General features: G+C 41.1%; 1 protein-coding gene across 3 annotated transcripts in view; it reads right to left on the bottom strand.

Annotated features, from left to right (window-relative positions):
• The window catches only part of WASF2 (WASP family member 2), a 96,192-nt gene that overhangs the window by 61,693 nt on the left and 15,824 nt on the right, over nt 1-18,675 (bottom strand). Inside the window, exon 2 of one of the 3 annotated variants that reach the window (XM_066269962.1) lies at nt 1,302-1,419. The exons of the other annotated variants lie outside the window; for them this stretch is intronic. The gene's annotated coding sequence lies outside the window, so the exon portion shown is untranslated. The remainder of the gene's footprint in view (nt 1-1,301; nt 1,420-18,675) is intronic. 3 annotated transcript variants of the gene reach the window in all.

The raw sequence follows: 18,675 nt of genomic DNA, 5'->3' as shown, positions 1-18,675 counted from the left end.
TAGCCAAGAAAACACTGTAAATAAGATTGCCTGGAGAAATGTTTAATGAGTTGTTTTTAAGCATTTCAGGAGTCTAATTTACATACAATTAAAGTTAAATTGCACATCATTCTCAGCTATTCATTAAACCAGGTACAAGGACCTCTACCTAACAAAATAACCTGATAACACTATTAGCCTAGTTTCAGCTACTGTATGACTCAAAGTAACAGCTGCACCTAAAGAAAAACAACATACAACACTCTCACTAGGATTTACCCCAATTAGCCCAAATTAATGAGGTCTGATTGTACCTCCAATGATGACCCACAAAACCTATCTTCTGATGGCCTAGAGTCGAAGCACTAATGCAGTTAACAACCTCTCCTAGAAGCTAGGTAAAGGTGTCAAGACAAAATAGCAATGGCACAGAGCTAACAGCCCGGCTATGGTTCTAGGCCATATTATGCTGCTAAACCTGTGTGACCTTGGTTAAATCACTCTACTTCTGCCTGGCCTGTGGTGGCACAGTGGATAAAGCACTGGCCTGGAATGCAATGCTGAGGTCACCAGTTTGAAACCCTGGGCTAGCCCAGTCAAGGCACATGCAAGAAGCAACTACCTATGAGTTGATGCTTCCTGCTCCTCTCCCCACCATATCTCTCTCAAATCAATCAATAAATTTTTTTAAAAAATCATTCTACTTCTCTAGCCTCCAGTTTCCTCATTTATCAAATGAAAAAGCCAATAACAATGTGGTCTCTAAATACGGTATCTCACTAAAAGAATCCATAAATTTTTGGCTAAAGGGAAGGAAAGGTACAAGAAGAATCTGGAACATCTTATAATAGAAAGCAAGAAACATTTAAAAAAAAAAAAAGAAACACTATCAAAGGCCACTACAGCTATGTCAAAAGGAATCAGGAGCCAACCTGAAGAGGCTCCCATTGGTCCAAGATGGAATAAACTGAACATCATTAAGAATAACTTCATTGGATTAAAACATAATAAATATGTTAAAACCCATAAATTCACAATAATGCTTTAAAATAAAAACCTTTGGAGTTTGTCAGAAACAACTTATTTTGAAAATCTGTAGCCTGACCTGTGATGGCACAGTGGATCAAACCTTGACCTGGAATGCTGAGGTCGCCGGTTCAAAACCCTGGGCTTGCCCGGTCAAGGTACATACAGGAGTTGGTGCTTCCTGCTCCTCCCCACCTTCTCTCTCTCTCTCTGTCTCTCTCTCCTCTAAAATGAATAAATAAATAAATAAAAATAATTTTCCTGGCCTGTGGTGGAGCAGTGGATAAAGCACTGACCTGAAACACTGAGGTCGCTGGTTCAAATCCCTGGGCTTGTCTGGTCAAGGCACATATGGGAGTTGATGCTTCCTGCTCCTCCACCCATCTCTTTCCCTTCTCTGTCTTTCTCTCTTCTCTAAAATGAAAGAATGAAAGAATGAAAGAATGAAAGAATGAAAGAATGGAAGGAAGGAAGGAAGGAAGGAAGGAAGGAAGGAAGGAAGGAAGGAAGGAAGGAAGGAAAAAAGAAAAAATAAATCTGTGCCTGAACTGTGGTGGCACAGTGAATAAAGCGTCAACCTGGAATGCTGAAGTCACCAGTTCAAAACCCTGGCCTTGCCCAGTCAAGGCACATACAGAAAGCAACTACTAGGAGTAGATGTGTCCCACTTATCCCCTCTCTTTCTCTCTCTCTCTCTTTCTCTCTCTCTACTAAAATAAAATAAAATGAAAATTTGTAAATAAAGGAAAAAGGGAAAAATCAAGTATTTATCCTGCCTTTCCTACACAAATAAAACCTCAAGGTAACCAAACAGTTATTGGAAAGTTTTTCTTTTTTTGATGTCAGCTAATAAATGAAGAAAGAATGATAGATTTAGAATATCATCATTTTGCAAACAGCTAATGAAATAAAAAATCTAGATAATCGTTATCCATGAGCACTCACACACAAAAAGAGACACCTGGACATTATAAGCCTCCTGATGGAAGAATTAAACCACTGCTTCTAAAGTAGTATTGCCAAAGCTGGAACCTATTCAGGTCAAGCCTCTAGAGTTGTGCTGTCCAACATGTATTGAATCGCTGAAATGTGGTTCATCTGAATTGATATGCACAGTAAGTCCCCGACTTACAAACATTAGACTTAATGTACAACTCGTACTTAGGAACGGAGCACCATGAAGCCTACTAGTAATCAACTGCAGTTGGATATCAGTGAAAATGACATCATAGAGTTATTCAACTCCTACAGCAAAGAACTATTCAATGAAGATCTCATGGAACTAGAGTAGCAGATGAAAACAGGAATCTAGAAACTCCAGTACCAGAAAAGTTTTCTACAGAAGAGTGAGATGATATTTCTCCTTTCATTGAAGCAGAAATGCAAAGTTAAAGAAGCAAGATCTTGATACAGAGAGCTTCACCAAAGTTTACCATGCAGTTACCGAAGGCCTGAGATGCTACAGGGCCATTTATGATGAGAAAAGGAAAAGCTCTGTACAAACCTCCCTTGATGTCTACCTCAAGGAACTGACTCCAGCAGCAGAATAAAACCCTGACTCTTAACACCAGTCCCATTCTCTCCAACAGGCCCATCATCTTCTGCATCATCCAAGATTGTTTATGGTTGTATTTAAAAATGTTTAAGTACCTAGCGTGCGGAGGACCCGGGTTCGATTCCCGGCCAGGGCACACAGGAGAAGAACCCATTTGCTTCTCCACCCCTCCGCCGCGCTTTCCTCTCTGTCTCTCTCTTCCCCTCCTGCAGCCAGGGCTCCATTGGAGCAAAGATGGCCCGGGCGCTGGGGATGGCTCTGTGGCCTCTGCCTCAGGCGCTAGAGTGGCTCTGGTCGCAACATGGCGACGCCCAGGATGGGCAGAGCATCGCCCCCTGGTGGGCAGAGCATCGCCCCTGGTGGGCGTGCCGGGTGGATCCCGGTCGGGCGCATGCGGGAGTCTGTCTGACTGTCTCTCCCTGTTTCCAAGCTTCAGAAAAATGAAAAAAAAATTAAAAAAAAATGTTTAAGTATTACATGCACAGAAATATAAAAATAAATAGTAGGGTTTTTAATTTATTTCTTTTTATTACTTTTATTGATTTTTTTGAGAGAGGAAGGAAGAGAGAGGGAGAGATAGGAACATCAATCTAATCTTGTATGTGCCCTGACTGGGGATCAAACCAGCAACCTCTGCACTTAGGGGCAAACCAACCAAGCTATCTGGCCAGGCAATAAATAACCTTTTTTTTAAGATTTAAATAATTTGCATGACCAGGCAGTGGCATGGTGGATAGAGCGTCGGACTGGGACGCAGAGGACCCAGGTTAGAAACCCTGAGGTCACCAGCTTGAGCGTGGGCTCAGTCAGCTTGAGCGCAGGGTCACCGGCTTGAGCAAAGGGTCACCCGCTCTGCGGTAGCCACCCCCCACCCCCCGTCAAGGCACATATGAGAAAGCAATCAATGAACGACTAAGGTGTCACAATGAAGAACTGATGCTTCTTCTCATCTCTCTTCCTTCCTGTCTGTCTGTCCCTATCTGTCCCTCTCTCTGTCACAAAAAAATTAAAATTAAAAAATAAAAATAAAAAGGTCTGCTTCTTTTTAAAAAATGATTTAAATAATTTTATATCAATTATATGTTGAAATAAGTTTGCAACTATTAGGTTAATAAAAATATTATTGAAATGAATTTCACCTGTTTCTTCTTACCTTTTAATGTGCCTACCAGAAAATTTTAATTTCATTTGAGGCTTGAAAATTTCTATTAGACAATGCTGCTTTATTTCTAACAACCAGTTTACAGGGAATACAAGGTATAGATGTACATAAATGAATCACAGAAATTCAATTAGCAAAATCCAGAATGAGAAAAATATAGAACTTGCTTTCTTCAACAACAACAAAATACAGGGGGGGAAAGAGGCGAGAAAACCTAGAGACTAAAAGACAATTTGGAGCCAAATCAATGTATGGACCTTTTTTGGAACCTGATTTGAATAAATGAAATGTTAAAAGATACCATATTTGCCCATGTATAAGATGCACCTTAACTTTGGAGCCAGAAATTTGAAGAAAAAACAAGTATTCCATAAAGTTATTGAACTCAAGTTTTATTCATCATAAAATTCATACAATTCCTCATCTGCACGAAAAAAATGGGAAATGCAAGTGAAAAACATCTACAACCACTATATAAGATGCACCCAGTTTTTAGATCCCAAATTTTTCAAAAAAGGGTGCATCTTATACATGGGGAAATACAGTAAATGGAGACAAAGACAAGGGAGACAGGGAGAAAGAGAAAGCAACTGTGGAAATTTGAACATTACCTGGATATTTGATGAAGTACTACTCTTCATGTTTATTTATTTAAAGGCTACTTAACTTTTAGAGCTATATAAATTAGTTACAATGTAAATGATATGGCATCTGGGATTTGTTTTTTGAGAGAGAGAGTGAGACAGGAAGGGAGAGAGAGAGTAAGAAGCATCAACTCATAGTTGCTTTCACTTTAGTAGTGCACTGATTGCTTCCAAGGGAGGAGAGAGAATGAGAAGCACCAACTCATAGTTGTACTCACAGTGTAAGCAGAAAACATAATGAGATCTTCTGGGGAACAAAGATGAGTATAGTATTGCAAAAGAAGTGGGAAGCAGGGCTGGAAAGACAAGTAGGGCCAGATCACAGAATCTTAAAGATCAGGCTGAGCTGTTCTTTAGTCATTAAATGAAAAAATTCACACAAGTAGAGCCATAAATTATAGAATATTTAGGAAGATACTATACACCTTACTTAAGCAAAGAACAGAATGGAGCTGGAAAAGGAGACTGGAAGTAAGGACAACCGTCAAGGCAAAAGATAACAAAGGATCTAAACTGGAGTACTAGGAGAAAAAGACAAGGAGGGACCTGAGAGTGGCTTCATATGAACAGAGCAGGTAGGTATTCAGGGAAGTCAACAGAAACTAAAGCCTTACATCTGAATACACTGGGAAACTAGTGGGACCAATGATTGGTATGTTGACAGTCCTATTCCAATCCTGACTAAGGAATGAATAAATACAAATATGTGAGTCATCATAAAGGGTAGCAAGTCATGGAAGAGGGGGGTGGGCAAAAGATAAGCTTAACCTTCACATTTTTTAAAAAAAGATTTTATCTACTGATTTATTTTAGAGAGAGAGAGAAAGAAAGGAAAGGAGCAGGAAGCAACAACTCGTATTAGTTACTTCACGTATGTGCTTGACCAGGCAATCCCAGGGTTTTGAACCAGTGACCGCAGTGTTCCAGGTTTATCCACTGCACAGGTCAGGCAACTTTCACATTTTAACCTATAAGGAAGCCAAGGTGAGAAAAATGCTGCCCAAGTATGCTAAGCATGTTTCTTAGAAAAGCAAAGGTTCCATCATTAAAACCTGTATAAAAGGTATAAAATCCATCCATAAAACCTGCTAACATGTCTTCCAAGCAAGGAGGAGACAAGCTGTATCAATCTGACTATTAGTTCCCAAAAGCAACAGTCCATGCAAAGCTGGAGATGCAAAAAGGGTATCTAGGTGGTGAAATCCATAAGAATTCTGGGACTACGTATGTCAACTGTAATAAATAAGTTTTAAATTATCTTATTTTTTTAATTTTGGGACTGGGTTCAGAGGTGGAAATATATATATATATATATATATATATATATATATATATATATATAGAGAGAGAGAGAGAGAGAGAGAGAGAGAGAGAGAGAGGTTGTCGTTAAAGAGATGAAAGAGTAGCCCTGGCCAGATAGCTCGGCCTGGTCCTGAAACGTGAAGGTTGCAGGTTTGATCCCCATTCAGGGCACATACATGAACAGATCAATGTTTCTGTCTGTCTGTCTCTCTCTCTCTCTAAAATCAATAGACAAAGTTTAAAAGAAAAAATGCTAATAAATCCACACAAAAAAATTGTTAGAATCAAAGTAACAGAATACAAAATCAATATACAAAAAGCAATTGTATTTCTATAAAAGAGCAAGTAACAATTCAAAAATAAAGTTAAGAAAATAATTTCATTTACTATCACATCAAAAAATACTTAGGAATAAATTTAACATAAAGACTTGTGCACTAAAAACCACAAAACAGAAAAATTTGAAGACTTAACTAAATGAAAAGATATCTCATATTAATATATTAAAAGACTCAATATTGTTAATATGGCAATACTTTCCAAATTAATGTACATCTTCAATGAAATCCCTATCAAAATCCCAGCTAGGCCTGACCAGGCAGTGGCGCAGTGGATAGAGCATCGGACTGGGATGCAGAGGACCCAAGTTCGAGACCCCAAGGTCCCCAGCTTGAGCGTGGGCTTATCTGGTTTGAGCTAAGCTCACCAGCTTGGACCCAAGGTCACTGGCTAGAGCAAGGGGTTACTCGGGTTGCTGTAGCCCCATGGGTAAGGCACATATGAGAAAGCAATCAATAAAATTAAGGTGTCGCAACGAAAAACTAATGATTGATGCTTCTCATCTCTCTCCATTCCTGTCTGTCTGTCCCTGTCTATCCCTCTCTCTGACTCTCTCTCTCTGTCTCTGTAAAAAAAAAAAAATCCCAGCTAAAGCGGATTTTTTGCAGAAATTGACAAGCAGAGCCTAATTTCATTTGGAAGTACAAGGAACTCCGCACAATCAAAACAATACTGAAAAGGAACAAAGTCAAAGGACTCACCCTTTTTTGTTTCAAATTTTACAACACAGCTACAGTAATCAAGACTGTGTGGACCTGACCTGTGGTGGCGCAGTGGATAAAGCATCGACCTGGAATGCTGAGGTCGCTGGTTCAAAACCCTGGGCTTGCCTGGTCAAGGCACATATGGGAGTTGATGCTTCCTGCTCCTCCCTCCCCCTTCTCTCTCTCTCTCTCTCTCTCTCTCTCTCTCTTACTCTCTTTCCTCTCTAAAAATTAGTAAAAAAAAAAAAAAAAAAGACTGTGTGGTACTGGCATAACAATAGACATTTAGATCAATGGAATAGAATGAAGAATCTAGAAACAAACCCATACATTTATGGTCAACTGATCTTAAAGATGTCAAGAAAATTTAATGTGGAATGAATTGTGTTTTCAAGAAATGGTGTTGGGAAATCTGGATACCCACATGCAAATGAAAGTTGGACCTCTACCTAATAAAACACACAAAAATTAACTCAAAGTAGATCAAAGGTCTAAAAATATTGTACAAAACTAAGTGTAAATCTTTACAATAGTAGATTAGGCAATAGTTTTTTAGATATGATACTTAAAAGTATAATCAACCAAAGAAAAAAAGATAAATTGTACTTTATCAAAATTAAAAACTTGTCTTTTAAAGGGCACAATCACGAAAGTAGAAAGACAACCCACAGAAATGGGACAAAATATTTGCATACCATATTCAATAATATATCCAGAATATGTAAAGAATTATTACAACTTCATAATAAAAGGACAAATAACACAATTTAAGAATAGCTAAAGCATTGTAATAGTCTCCAAAGAAGATACATAAATAGTTAACAAACACATGAAAAGATGCTCAACATCATTAGTCATTAGAGAAACACAAATCAAAACATAAGATATCACTTCAAACCCACCAGGACAACTAGATTAAAAAGATAAGACATACTGGTGAGAATGTGGAAAAACTGGATTATATACTGCTGGTAGAAATGTAAAATGATGCAGCCACTTTGGAAAACAGGCAGTTCCTCAAACACAGTGCTATAGGAATTAGCAAATCCACTCATAGGTATATATTCATGAGAACTGAAAACATATGTCCACACTAAAAATGTATACATGAATATTTATAGGCCCTGGCCGGTTGGCTCAGCGGTAGAGCGTCGGCCTGGCGTGCGGGGGACCCGGGTTCGATTCCCGGCCAGGGCACATAGGAGAAGCGCCCATTTGCTTCTCCACCCCCACCCCTCCTTCCTCTCTGTCTCTCTCTTCCCCTCCCGCAGCTGAGGCTCCATTGGAGCAAAGATGGCCCGGGCGCTGAGGATGGCTCCTTGGCCTCTGCCCCAGGCGCTAGAGTGGCTCTGGTCTCGGCAGAGCGACCCCCTGGAGGGGCAGAGCATCGCCCCTTGGTGGGCAGAGCGTGGCCTCTGGTGGGCGTGCCGGGTGGATCCCGGTCGGGAGCATGCGGGAGTCCGTCTGACTGTCTCTCCCCGTTTCCAGCTTCAGGAAAAAAAAAAAAAAAATATATATATATATATATATATATATATATATATTTATAGCAGTTATTCATCAAGCCAAAAAGTCACAACAACCCAAATGTCCACCAACTGATGAAATACATGTAGTACATCCATACATACATTGGAATAGTATTTAGCCATAAAAAGGAATGGAGTAGTGACACATGCTTCAATATAGATAAACTTTGAAAATGCTATGCTAAGTAAAAGAAGCCAATCACAACAGACCACATATGATATGACTGAATTTTTATGAAATGTCATATGCAAATCCACAGACACAGAGAGTAGATGAATGGTTATCTAGGGCCAGGAGGGAGCAGGGAATGGGAAGTGACTACTAATAGGTATGGGGTTTCTTTCTGGGATGATATAAATGTTCTGGAATTAAACAGTAATGATGGTTGTTGCACAACCTTGCAAATATACTAGAAAACACTGAACTACACATTTTAAATGGGTGAATTTACTTGGCCTATCAATTATATGTCAATTTTAAAAATAAAAAAGAGGCCCTGGCCGGTTGGCTCAGCGGTAAAGCGTCGGCCTGGCGTGCAGAGGTCCTGGGTTCCATTCCTGGCCAGGGCACACAGGAGAAGTGCCCATCTGCTTCTCCACCCCTCCCCCTCTCCTTCCTCTCTGTCTCTCTCTTCCCCTCCGGCAGCCAAGGCTCCATTGGAGCAAAGATGGCCCGGGTGCTGGGGATGGCTCCTTGGCCTCTGCCCCAGGCGCTAGAGTGGCTCTAGTCGCGACAGAGTGACGCCCTGGATGGGCAGAGCATCGCCCCTTGGTGGGCGTGCCGGGTGGATCCCAGTCGGGTGCATGTGGGAGTCTGTCTGACTGCCTCCCCGTTTCCAGCTTCAGAAAAATACAAAAAAAATAAAAAAAATAAAAATAAAAAAGAAATGCCCATACAAAGACTTGTACACAAATGTTCACAGTAGCTTTATTTATAGTAGCTCCAAACTGAAAACAATCCAAAGGAACACCAACAGGTGAATGGATAAACAAATCAGTATATTCCTATAATGGATTATTACTTGGCAACGATTGAGACCTGCAACAGCATGGATAATCTCAAAATAATTATCCTGAATAAAATACACCAGTATGTCCTCAATGAGTACATACTGTATGATTCCATTTATATAAAATTCTAGAAGATACAAACTAATTTATCATAATAGAAGGCAGATCAGTAGTTGCCTATGGACTGGGGAGGCAGGCAGTGGAGAAGGAATAGTGATTACAAAGGGGCAGAAGAAAACATTTAGGGGTGATGGATACATTCATTATCTTGACTATGGTGGTGGTTTTACTGGTATATGGGTATATCAAAACTTACTAAAGTTTACATTTTAAATATGTGTTTTATTATATATCAATTTCTCAATAAAACTGCTGTAAAAATAAGGTAAAAGCACTGTTAGTTGAAGTACTTAAAGAGCTAGAGTTCTATAAGTCAGATAATTTTTAAAATTTGTTTATTTTAGAAAGAGAGGAAGGAAGAGAGAAACAAAAACATTGATCTTAGTTCCAATATGTGCCCTGACTGAGGATTGAACCCAAAATGTTTGCACATTGGAAGGATACTCAAGCAACTGAGCTATCTGGCCAGGGCTACAGGTCAGATGATTTTAAATAAAAGTTACATTATTAATGGAACTACCTGAGGTGATGAATGTGTTAATTCTCTTGATTGTGGTAATCATGTTACAGTGTGTGTGTGTCAAACTATCATGCAGTACATCTTATATATATAAGATTTTTGTCAAGTATATCTTGAAAAGCTGGAAAATATAGAAATAAATAAAAATTACATTAACTATTGAAAAAATAATAGGGGATGATAAAAGGGTACTAGGAGAAAAAAGACTGGCCATGAGTTAATAATTGTTGAAGTTAGAATATAAATAAATCGGGATTCATTATACCATTTTTCTTTACTTTTATATTTGCTTGAAATAGTGGATTTACAATTTTTTTTAGGCCCTGGCCGGTTGGCTCAGTGGTAGAGTGTTGGCCCAGCATGTGGATGTCCCAGAATCGATTCCCGGTCAGGGCACACAGGAGAAGCACCCATCTGTTCCTCCACCCTTCTCCCTCTCCTTTCTCTCTATCTCCTCCCCCCCCCCCCCCACCTCCTGCCGCAGCCAAGGCTCCATTGGAGCCAAGTTGGCCCGGACACTGAGAATGGCTCTAGTTGCAATGAAGCAATGGCCCAAATGGGCAGAGCATCGCCCCAAAGTGAGCACACTGGGTGGATCCCGGTAGGGCACATGCAGGAGTCTCTCTGCCTCTCTGCTTCTCACTTAAGAAAAGTATAAAAAATTTTTAAAATTAAAAAATAAAAAAGTTTGGGTTTTTTGGGGTTTTTTTTTATACAGGGACAGAGAGTCAGAGAGAGGGATAGATAGAGACAGATAGGAACGGAGAGAGATGAGAAGCATCAATTATCAGTTTTCCATTTTGACACCTTAGTTGTTCACTGATTGCTTTCTCATATATATGTCTTGACTGCAGGCCTTCAGCAGACCAAGTAACCCCTTGCTCAAGCCAGTGCCCTTGGGTCCAAGCTGGTAAGCTTTTGCTCAAACCAGATGAGCCCATGCTCAAGCTGGCGACCTCAGGGTCTTGAACCTGGGTCCTCCGCATCCCAGCCCGATGCTCTATCCACTGCGCCACCGCGTGGTCAGGCAAAAAAAAGATTTTTTTAAAAAACTCCAAGCACAGCCTGACCGGTGATAGCACAGTGAATAGAACGTCCTGGGACAATGAGGTCCCAGATTCAAAACCCGGAGGTCACTGGCTTCAGTGTGGGCTCATCCAGCTTGAGCACAAGTTCATCAGGCTTGAGCACAAGCTCACCAGCTTGCCCACTGGGTTACCGGCTTGAGCGAAGAACCATGGACACGATCTCATGGTTGCTGACTTGAACCCAAAGGTCAATGGCTTGAGCATGGGGTCACTGGCTCAGCTGGAGCCCCCACCCCACCCCCATCAAGGCACATATGAAAAGCAATCAACGAACAACTAAAGTGCCATAACTACAAGATGATGATTCTCATCTCTCCCTCCACCCCTCCTTGCCTGCCTGTCTCTCTCTCTAAAACAAATTTTAAAAAAAATAAGTAACTCCAAACATATCAATTAAAAAAAAACTTTTTAAAACTTCCTATTTACTTAAAAAAGAACTCCTATCAGTATCACAAAGCTCTGAATACCTCTGCCCTTAAGAATTCCTTAAACTTTGGAAGTTTCTTTCCTCATCTCTTTCTTTGGCTGGTTCATATTCATTCTTCAGTTTCGGTTTGTCACTTTCTCCAAGAAGCCCTTCCTGACTATCTTAATCTAAGTTCTTCCATTACTCTTTATTATAGCACACAATTTTATTCTCTTCATAACCCACCATATAAAGTACATGAGAACAGGCACCCTGCTTTCTCATAGTCACTGAGTTCTATTCCTTGTATTTGGCACATAGCAGGTACTCAATAAATTTGTTGAATGTTAAACTAAAAATTCAATACTGGGCATTACCCCATTATGGATCATTTAGTATGACAAAGCCTTACAGAGAACCTACTGTTTACGAGTCTTCAGGTAAAACATATGCACACCTGAAGTGAAGGATAAATGATATAATGTGAATTAAACAGAAAAAAACCAAACAACAATAAAAATCTCTTCCAAAGGCTATTTGCTGTTTTATTGCTAAAAACAGCAAATAGGCCCTGGCCGGTTGGCTCAGTGGTAGAGCGTCGGCCTGGTGTGCAGGAGTCTCGGGTTCGATTCCCGGCCAGGGCACACAGGAGAAGCGCCCATCTGCTTCTCCACCCCTCTCCCTCTCCTTCCTCTCTGTCTCTCTCTTCCCCTCCTGCAACCGAGGGTCCATTGGAGCAAAAAGATGGCCCGGGCGCTGGGGATGGCACCTTGGCCTCTGCCCCAGGCGCTAGAGTGGCTCTGGTCGCGGCAGAGCATCGCCCCCTGGTGGGCGTGCCGGGTGGATCCCAATCAGGCGCATGCCGGAGTCTGTCTGACTGCTTCCCGGTTTCCAGCTTCAGAAAAATACAAAAAACAAACAAAAATAAAACAGCAAATAAATATGACTTAAGAAGACTAATGTTACCCCCAGAGATTTCATTTAGAAACAGTAACAAGAGAGTTCTGATACAGTCCCTTCTCTGGATCAAGATGTATAAACAAAGGGGTCCCCCAGGGATTGATGCTGAATGAAACCCATCACAAGGAACATTTTTAGAAATTATCTAGAAAAACAATATCCAATGAAATCTGTTTGCAGATAACTCTACAGCTATAGCTAGAAGTATGATGGTACAAAGTTGCATGTTGAGAAATGTGAAAAATAGCTTCCATGTGGACAAAAATAAGGTAATGCCAATGGAAAAAATAGTCCAAACTATAATTATCAGATGATGAGTTCTAAAGCTACCTGTTTCAATATAAGAAAAGGGTTTCCGCGTCCCTGGACTTACCCTGAATACAGCTACAAAAAGGCAACAAAATGCTGGCTATTATTATGAAAGCTTTGGAAACACAGAACACATTATCCTGCCCTTGTACAAACCAAAGTGTACCTGTACCTAGAATAGAATGTGCAGTGGTGGTCATCCTAGTACAAAAGAAAGGTAAAATAGAGAAGACCTAGAAAGGTATCCAAAAAGATCCAAAGGACAGAAGTTTCTGCAGGCATACAGTTTTTTAAATAGAGATATAGATATATAAAGGACACTTTAATATGAAACGAAAAGAGTGTGAAATAGTAAACATAGACCGTAACAAATATTAGGATTTATAAACCGGAAGTCTAAAGAAACAAAGTATATTTTAAAATTTTTTAACAGAAAGATAGGAGTTTTACATCAAAGAAAGAAAAGGGAGGGAGGGAGGGAGGGAGAGAAAGAGAAGAAAAAGAGAAAGAGAGAGAGAGAGAGAGAGAGAGAAAGAAAGAGAAGAGAAAAAAAAGAAAAAAGAAAGAAAAGCCCTGGTTGGTTACTCAGTTAAAAACGTCAACTCCCAACACCAAGGTTGTGAGTTCAATTCCCAGTCAGGGCACACACAGGAAACAACCAATGAATGGACAACTACATAAATGGAACAACAAATAAATGCTTTTCTTTCTCTCCCTCTCTCTCCCTTCCTCTCTCTGCCTCTCTTTAAAAAAAAATCAGTCAGGCCCTGGCCGGTTGGCTCAGTGGTAGAGTGTCGGCCTGGCGTGCAGAAGTCCCGGGTTCGATTCCCGGCCAGGGCACACAGGAGAGGCGCCCATCTGCTTCTCCACCCCTCCCCCTCTCCTTCCTCTCTGTCTCTCTCTTCCCCTCCCGCAGCCGAGGCTCCACTGGAGCAAAGATGGCCCGGGTGCTGGGGATGGCTCCTTGACCTCTGCTCCAGGCGCTAGAGTGGCTCTGGTGGCAACAGAGAGATGCCCCCTGGTGGGCAGAGCGTCGCCCCCTGGTGGGCGTGCCTGGTGGATCACGGTCGGGCGCATGCGGGAGTCTGTCTGACTGTCTCTCCCCTTTTCCAGCTTCAGAAGAATACAGAAAAAAAAAAAATCAGTCGCCTGACCAGGAGGTGGCACAGTGGATAGAGAGTCAGACTGGGATGCCGAGGACCCAGGTTTGAGACTCCGAGGTCGCCAGCTTGAGCACGGGCTCATCTGGTTTGAGTAAGGCTCACCAGCTTGGACCCAAGGTTGCTGGCTCGAGCAAGGGGTTACTCGGTCTGCTGAAGGCCCGCGGTCAAGGCACATAAGAGAAAGCAATCAATGAACAATTAAGGAGCCACAATGAAAAACTGATAATTGCCTGACCAGGCGGTGGCACAGTGGATAGAGCGTCGGACTGGGATGCGGAAGGACCCAGGTTCGAGATCCCGAGGTCACCAGCTTGAGCGCGGGATCATCTGGTTTGAACAAAAAAGCTCACCAGATTGGACCCAAGGTTGCTGGCTCCAGCAAGGGGTTACTCAGTCTGCTGAAGGCCCATGGTCAAGGCACATATGAGAAAGCAATCAATGAACAACTAAGGTGTCGCAAAGCACAACGAAAAACTGATGATTGATGCTTCTCATCTCTCTTCGTTCCTGTCTGTCCCTGTCTATCCCTCTCTCTGACTCTCTCTGTCTCTGTAAAATAAATAATAATAAAAAAGTGGGACACTAGAACCTATGAAAACACAATAAATTAAAATTAATAAAAAAAAAACAAAACCAAAAACTGATAATTGATGCTTCTCATCTCTCTCTGTTCCTGTCTGTCTGTCCCTATCTATCCCTCTCTCTGTCTCTGTAAAAAAAAAAAAAAAAAAAAAAAAATCAGTCAATAAATTTTAAAGAAATTAAATTTTTTAAAAAAAAGAAAAAAAGAAGGGAGGGAGCTTGGTTTTGAATTCTAGTCCCAGTAGGCTTAACTGTGTGACCATGGGCACATTACTGACTTTCCTTGAGCCTCACTATTCTCATCTGACTCATCTGAAGGATTGGTATTAGGATGGAGATACACACACTGCTTGGCACATAGTATATTCTTACTACCTAGCAGCTATTACTTTTATTAGAACCAATAAAAAGTAATAGTTTAGCCTGACCAGGCGGTGGCGCAGTGGATAGAGTGTCGGACTGGGATGCAGAGGACCCAGGTTCAAGACCCTGAGGTCACCAACTTGAGCACAGGTTCATCTGGTTTGAGTGAAAGCCCACTATTCGGTCTGCTGAAGGCCCATGGTCAAGGCACATATGAGAAAGCAATCAATGAACAACTAAGGTGTTGCAACGCGCAACGAAAAACTAACGATTGATGCTTCTCATCTCTCTCCATTCCTGTCTGTCTGTCCCTGTCTATCCCTCTCTCTGACTCACTCTCTGTCTCTGTAAAATAAAAAAAATAAAAAAAGTAACAGTTTAACTGTGGCCAGAGAGCTTAACATGGCCCCAATATACAAAGGTTGTCAATTCAATCTCCGGTCAGGGCACGTCCAGCCTGACCTGTGGTGGCACGATGGATAAAGCGTAGACCTAGAATGCTGAGGCTGCAGGTACAAAACCCTAGGCTTGCCCAGTCAAGGCACGTATAAGAAGTAACTACGAGCCTGACCTGTGGTGGCGCAGTGGATAAAGCGTTGACCTGGAATGCTGAGGTTGTTGGTTCAAAACCCTGGGCTTGCCTGGTCAAGGCACATATGGGAGTTGAAGCTTCCTGCTCCTCCCCCTTCTCTCTCTCTCTCTCTCAATCTCTCTCTCTCCTCTAAAATGAATAAATAAATAAAAATAATTTTTAAAAAGATACTATTTCTTAAAAAAAGGGAAAAAAAAGTAGTAACTACGAGTTGATGCTTCCCATTCCTTTCCACCCCCTGCTTTTCTCTCTCTCTTCTCTCTCTAAAATCAATAAGTAAAATCTTATTAAAAAAAAAAAAGACAGATGTTTCTGTCTCTCCCTCTCCCCTTCCTCTCTAAATAAATTTAAAATATATAAATACACATATACACACATATACATACATATACGTGTGTGTGTGTGTGTGTGTGTGTGTAAATAAACGCCTGACCAGTGGTCGTGCAGTGGATAAAGCACTGACCCAGAACAATAGGGTCTCCAGCTCTGAGATCAAGTTCATCGGTGCGGGGTCACTGGCTTTAGTGGGGGAATCATCCACATGATCCCAAAAGCTTGTCAGTTTGAGCCCAAAGGTCACTGGTTTGAACAAGGGGATGCTGGCTCAGCCCTAGTCAAGGTATGTATGAGAAGCAATCAATGCACAACTAAAGTGAAGACAACTATGAGCTGATGCGTCTTACTCTTCCTGTCACTCTCTCACTCTCTAAAAAAAATAAAATAAATTAAATTAAAAATTGGCCCTAGGCTGCCTAACCAGGCGGTGGCGCAGTGGATAGAGCGTCAGACTAGGATGCAGAGGACCCAGGTTCGAGACCCCGAGGTCGCCAGCTTGAGTGCAGGCTCATCTGGTTTGAGCAAAAGCCCACCAGCTTGAACCCAAGGTTGCTGGCTCCAGCAAGGGGTTGCTCGGTCTGCTGAAGGCCCGTGGTCAAGGCACATATGAGAAAGCAATCAATGAACAACTAAGGTGTTGCAACGCGCAATGAAAAACTAATGATTGATGCTTCTCATCTCTCTCCGTTCCTGTCTGTCTATCCCTCTCTCTGACTCACTCTGTCTCTGAAATAAATAAATTAATTAATTAATAATTTTAAAAAATTGGCCCTAGGCTGTTCACTCAGTCAGTCGGGTGCATAGACATGCCAGGTTCGATTCCCAGTCAGGGTACACAAGAGAAGAGACAATCTGCTTCTCTCTCCCTCCCGCAGCCAGTGGCTTGACTAGTTCAAGTGTCGGCTGGGCACTGAGGATGGCTCAGTTGGTCCGAGCACATCAGCCTCAGTAAAAATAGCTCGGTTGATTTGAGCATTGGCCCTGGGGGATCCCGGCTGGTGGGCACACAGAAGTCTATCTCACTATCTCCCCTCCTCTCACTTAAAAAAAGTTTTTTTAGCCTGCCCAGGCGGTGACGCAGTGGATAGAGCGTCAGACTGAGATGCGAAAGGACCCAGGTTCGAGGCCCCAAGGTCACTGGCTTGAGCAAGGGGGTCTGCTGAAAGCCCACAGTCAAGGCACACATGAGAAAGCAATCAATGAACAACTAAGGTGTCACAACAAAAAACTGATGATTGATGCTTCTCATATCTCTCCGTTCCTGTCTCTGTCCCTATCTGTCCCTCTCTCTGACTCTGTAAAAAATAAATAAATAAAATCTTTTTAAAATTTTTTAATTAAAAATAAAATAAATATATTTTTAAAAAGTAATAACATACTACCCAATCCAATAAAGTACTAAAACTTATTACTCATAATATAGGGAGTACAGAATATTAAAAAAAATAATTCAATGATATCTAGATAAATCCAAGAGTAACAATTCCATAAGAAATTCCTAAAACAAATTATAAATTTTGGGCAACATGGCCCTAAATTTTGACCTTGACAATCTTATCCCTTTCCCCCAAAGCAGTAAAATTCTGAGCCAGACAGACCAAAATTTTATGGGATTAAATATGCCTTTTCTTAATTTATAACGACAATTGCTAAGTTTTATTGAGCACTGGACAAATAATGATGCTATTTAATCCTTCCAATACCCTTTGAGATATGCTCTATATTTTATAGTAAAATTGAGGCAAGTCCCCATTTTACAGATGAGAATGCAAAGGTTAAGAGTCATTGCCTAAGGGTATATACTAAGCTGGTGAGGAGAGAAGCCAACATTTGAACCCAGACAGAGGAGGAACTTCAGAATCCCTCCACTCATAACCTCAGAACCATACTGCCTCCTACTCTGGAAGAAATACTGGGTACTGCATATACAAGAATGAGGTCAGTAATGAAGAAGTGCACAGCTGAGTATTCAAAAATGTTGCCTGACGAGTCCAACCCAACCAAGGTCACTGCCAGTCACTCAGATTTATGGTGGCCACAAGCATGAACATTGAAATAACAAAAACTGGTTAATGAGGATGTGACAAACCTAATATAAGAAAGGAAGCCTTAAAATCCCTAAGCTATGGTTTCAACTGTGGTGAAGTTCAGAGAAAGGAAAATATATCAAAATGCTAACTGGTGGGATTATGGGTGGTTCTTATTTGCTGCTTTGTTGTTGTTGTTGTTTATTTTAATTTTAGTTGCTTTTAGAAAGAGGGAGAGACACAGGAACATCAATTTGTTGTTCCACTTATCGATATTTATGTATTCTTTGGTTGATTCTTGTACATGCCTTGACTGCGGATCAAATCTGCAATCTTGGTGTACAAATATTGATCGACTTATAACCTACGCAACTTACGACCATTCGACTTTATGACCATAATCGCTAGCCACAACTGCTCCGCGTCTGGCAGTGCAAGCATTGCCCAGCTGGGCGTACGACAGTGCACACGACTAGGTTCCGGCAGCACTACCATCTCCGCGTGCACCATTTCAACTGTTATCCCAGACTTGGTACAGCATTTTGTGTTTTGTGTCTTGTATATTTTTCATCAAAACCCTCCCAAGATGTCTACCAAAAGGAAATTGTCTTTGCAAATATTAAACCAGTTGTACTGGTAATGCAGTGTTTTACTTAAACCGGACGAATGTAAAAATAAGAAACAAAATGGTGTAGAGATGATACAAATGGCATAAAATGAACAAAAAATTATGATATATAACAATAATGAAAGAAAATTATGATAAAATATGACTTAAAGATTTTTATAACATCATTTCACAGTACTGTACATATAGCCTATTCAACTTACGACCAAATCGTGTTATGACTAATCTCTCGGAACCAATCGTAAGTCGAGCACTAGCTGTACTGGAAAGATACTCTAACCCAGTGGTCCCCAACCTTTTCTGGGTCACAGACTGGTTTAATGTCAGAAA

The sequence above is a fragment of the Saccopteryx bilineata genome, chromosome 3 (genome assembly GCF_036850765.1).
Source record: "Saccopteryx bilineata isolate mSacBil1 chromosome 3, mSacBil1_pri_phased_curated, whole genome shotgun sequence".
NCBI classification, from domain to species: Eukaryota; Metazoa; Chordata; class Mammalia; order Chiroptera; family Emballonuridae; genus Saccopteryx; species Saccopteryx bilineata.
This window is presented reverse-complemented; position numbering and strand designations above follow the sequence as displayed.